Source organism: Anolis carolinensis, chromosome 6, assembly GCF_035594765.1.
Source record: "Anolis carolinensis isolate JA03-04 chromosome 6, rAnoCar3.1.pri, whole genome shotgun sequence".
NCBI lineage: Eukaryota > Metazoa > Chordata > Lepidosauria > Squamata > Dactyloidae > Anolis > Anolis carolinensis.
Genome location: NC_085846.1, coordinates 102,005,928 through 102,010,186, shown reverse-complemented (window position 1 = coordinate 102,010,186; position 4,259 = coordinate 102,005,928). Strand labels below are relative to the sequence as shown.

At 41.7% G+C, this 4,259-nt stretch overlaps 1 long non-coding RNA gene across 1 annotated transcript; it reads left to right on the top strand.

The window, feature by feature from the left end:
• Positions 1–739: 739 nt before the first annotated feature.
• On the top strand, positions 740–3,376 carry LOC134292479 (uncharacterized). The gene is made up of 2 exons (XR_009999721.1): positions 740–1,079; positions 2,607–3,376. It is a non-coding gene; the product is annotated as an uncharacterized LOC134292479 (long non-coding RNA).
• The last annotated feature ends 883 nt before the right edge of the window (positions 3,377–4,259 follow it).

Here is a 4,259-nt window from a genome sequence, read left to right as displayed (position 1 = left end):
ATAAAAGAACAATTTGAACTCAGAACAGTGCCGATAACCTAAAGTGTCATCTTAATAGATATGAACTCAATGAAATCATGTTTCTCTGCGGGCTTCTTTGGGCCACAGTATGATAGGAACTTTTATCAAATCATACCTGGCACTCACAAGTTGCCCATCCTTGATATACATAATAAATAATGTACATGTTTCCCAAAGGTGAGTGTTACAGCTTACTAGAAAAGTGGAGTCAGCATGCATAACTGAGTCTTTCCCATCAGAAGCTGCCTGACTCAAATCATCCAGGTGTGGCAAAGACCACAATAGAGCACAAGGGCAGAAATCCCACAGTATTCTAGGTAGTGTTGATTGCAACTCCAGCATGACCAATGGAAACGAAGGAGTTGTTCTCTTATTATACTAAAACAAATGCAGTATGTAGATGTGTATATATATATATGTGTGTGCTTGTGTGCATGATTAAAAAGTAAAAGCCAGAGTAGTGTAATGACTCTGAAGACACTCATGGAAACCCATGAGTTGACTTGGGCAAGCCAGAGGGAGGCAAAAATGAAATAAATTTGCAGAGAAAACCTCATATTTGTTCTGGATCCCAGAAGAATGCATTTAATCCCCCCTTCTCTCTCCCTCTATATATATTGAAGTGACTAACAAACAGAACTGAAAAATATAGCACGAGCAAAAACATGAGGCTTCTTCAGTTGTTAAAGATGAAATGTATTTATGTATCTGTGTATATATGTCTATGTGAATGTGTAAATAATACCAATATACACATTTATAAATCAGAACTTTCCAGGTCTAAAAAATAGTCTGCTTCTGACAGATCTCTTCCAGTCATGATCTTCACAGCATGTCCTGTTGTACTGTGGTAGCATTACCTATTTCCTCACTCTTCTCTTTGCTCTGTTTTCTCATCTTCTCTCTTTTTATTTCCTCTGCAGTCGCATCCCTGGAGAGATCTGCTAGGAGGAGTGATAAACTGAGAAACGAAATAATTATCACAGCCTTCACAGTCTGAAGCAGTCTTTAATGTTCACGTTTAAAACATCGGCACTCTAAAAGCCAGGAATATGACGGTAAAATATGTTCCCAACCACATCTGCTCCAGAGCAAATGTTTCTTTACCACATGAAGGGAAAGGATACGCTTATTTACAGACTCCCTCCAGCTGAGACTGAATGAAGCCGATCTGGTTCCCAATATATGATTCCACTGTTCAAAATATTGGGAACTTTTCAGTGGTTTTGTCCCAACAGAAAAACCATAGCCAGTCTGAGGAACAGGAGAAAACCGACCCAAGGCCCTTTAAATAAGAATACCAGCATAGTGGGGTATTGTGTGGCTTCCAGGCTGTATGGATGGGTTCTAGCAGCATTTTCTCCTGACATTTCGCCTGCATCTGTGGCTGGCATCTTCAGAGGATCTGATGGTGGTAAAAGCAGAGGAGTATATATACCTGTGGAATGTCCAGGGTGGAAAAAAGAACCCATGTCTGTTAACCAAGTGTGAAGGCTGCTGTTAGCAAGTTTGATTTGCAAATGTTTGAGTGGGATTCCTCCATTAGCATGTGACAGAGTATGAAAGAGATTTGAGCTAAATTACTAGTATTTTCACAGTCTGTCCCCATAATGAATGTGAATGTCAAGACACCTTCGTCAGACATCTAAGCACTTTGGAAGGAAACAAAATCAAACTGCACTAGAGGTGTCAGGTTTCAGGGATGCACAAAGCCAAGGTTGCAAAAAGCTGCTCACAAGTGTAGGGATTGCTTTGCAAGTCTAGTGGCAAGAGGCCAGTGCAGGCCAACACAATCCGCATATCACACACAGTTAGACCACACAAGTGCTGGCAGGAAATGGCCAGAACTTTTATGGGTTACAGTTGTATAGCTTGGCCTGTCCTGAGGCACACATCCAGTGTCTGGCAATGACCAGAAGCATTCACCGCTTACTGGACTCCTGACCTGAAACAGGAATCAACAAAGAAAATACTAACTGCAAAGCCATTTGGGCATGATTCTCCACCATTAGAAGACGAGGCATGTCCATTCAATGTGAGTGTTACCTGTAAGCCTCTACCCTCCACCCCATCCTATAATTGGACTCCATGTACTGATGGATGATAGGCTGCAAGTCCCAACTTACCTTGAACCTCCACCTTGCTCCTTGCTGCATCACCCCAACCCTGTGACAGGTGTTCCTCAAATTAAGTTACCAACCATTGGGCATGCATTAATAAACAGGAAAATAACACCACAAACAAGAGTTCAGACAAATGCCAGTAAACAGGCCTATAATATAGGAAAGGCGGGAAGGAAAGCATCCTAAACCAAAGCTTCTGGCAGTGTGCCAGAAGGAAAACTGGGCTCTGCAGATCAGGTGCCTGGGAAACACACACCGACAGCCACACACACTGGTAGGTTCATTTTATCCAGGTGGTAATGGCAGAAATGAGCCCAGAAAGAGGAAGCAAAGTCACATAGCAAGGGAGCCCAGAAAGAGGAAGCCAAGAAAAATGGAAGCTTCCAGATACCCACACTGCTGCTGTAGCCTAACAAATAGACCCAAGTCAGTCTTTCTTCTCCATTCTTTTTCTTTTACCAGATACAGTGAAGACATCTACTCTTGCACTTTGCTACTCTGCTGCTGAGTACGTATGCCCAACGTGGAACACATCTCATCACATTAAAACAGTGGTTGTGGCTCTTAATGAGACATGCCACATTATCACAGGATGTCTATGCCCCACAACACTGGAGAAATTATGCTATTTAACCGGTATTGCACCACCTGACATCCGCTGGGAAATAGCAGCCAGCAATGAACGGACCAAAGCAATGACATCTCCGGACCATCCTCTGTTCAGATATCAGCCAGCATGCCAATGCCTTAGATCAAGAAATAGTTTTCTAAGATCTACAGAGATATTCGCTGGAGCACCTCAGCAAACAAGAGTTCAAAAGTGGCAGGCTAAAACCTGGAACCTCAATCTATGGCTGACACCAGATGAGAGACTCCCTCCTGGGCACACAGAAGACTGGGTGACTTGAAAGGCACTGAAGAGACTACGCTCTGGCACCACGAGATGCAGAGCAAACCTTATGAAATGGGGCCACAAAGTGAAGTCCATGACATGCGAATGTGGAGAAGAGCAATTCACAGACCACCGATTACAATGCAGTCTGAGCTCTGCCACATGTACAATGGAGGACCTTCTAATAGCAACACCAGAGGCACTCCAAGTGGCCAGCTACTGGCCAAAGAACTTTTAGTATAATGCCAAGTTTTTAAGTTTGCTTGAGTTTTTAAATACACTACAACTATACCCTCGGTTTGCTTCTGACACGATAAATAAATCATTCTTCTTGGCTAAACTGTGACCATACTTCTTTCTTCTTCTTGTTCTCCCACGGCCAAAGGAAGAACTAGCCAAGTGCATAGATCTGGTATATGAAAGAGCTGCAGTGTTTAGGAAATGAGAATAAATGAAACATCTAACTGACAAGGCTAGTGAGCAATACAGTCATAGGATTAATCACTTACATGTCTACTTTTAAAATAAGATATTTCAAACATTTTATTAATCCATATAAAGTAGATCAGTATTATAATTTACATATAATAGGACTGAGAGATAAGCCTTATGCACTTGCTAGATAAAAATCAACATGTGAAGAAGGGATGCAATAACCTTGCCCCCCTCCATCCCCAGGACTGCCACATGGATGGAGATGACCCTGTGGTCTCTCATAATTTTAATACTCTCATAATTATATGAATGGTGTCTTTAGTGTCCCACCATGCAAGTGATACAAATAGAGATTACGCATTATGTTTTGGTGGATTGTGCCCAGCATTTGCAGTGCAGCTGCTGATGGTGGCTGTTTCAAGCCAGCTCATATATTGCTGTTGTTGGCTATGTGCCAAAAACGAGCAAAGCAAAAATTCAGAGATTTAAGTCTAGACTTACAGTTTTTCTGTCAGGCTTTCATGACATATGGCTTCAAATGTGTGCATATTGCTTTGTAGAGAGAAAAATAATAATTGTGAGCCACTGCTCTGTGTGTAGGTAAGAAATCTTTGATTTGTTGTGCAATACATTAACATTTTAAAAACATTTCCCTTTTGCTTTCGGACAGAAAGGGCAATGTGGGTTAAGCACATCTCTGGTTCCTAGAACTTCAAATAAAGAAAAACAAAGGAAGGGGGTTGGAAAAGAAAAGAAAAAGACATTAACCATTCTGGAAAGATCTAAGG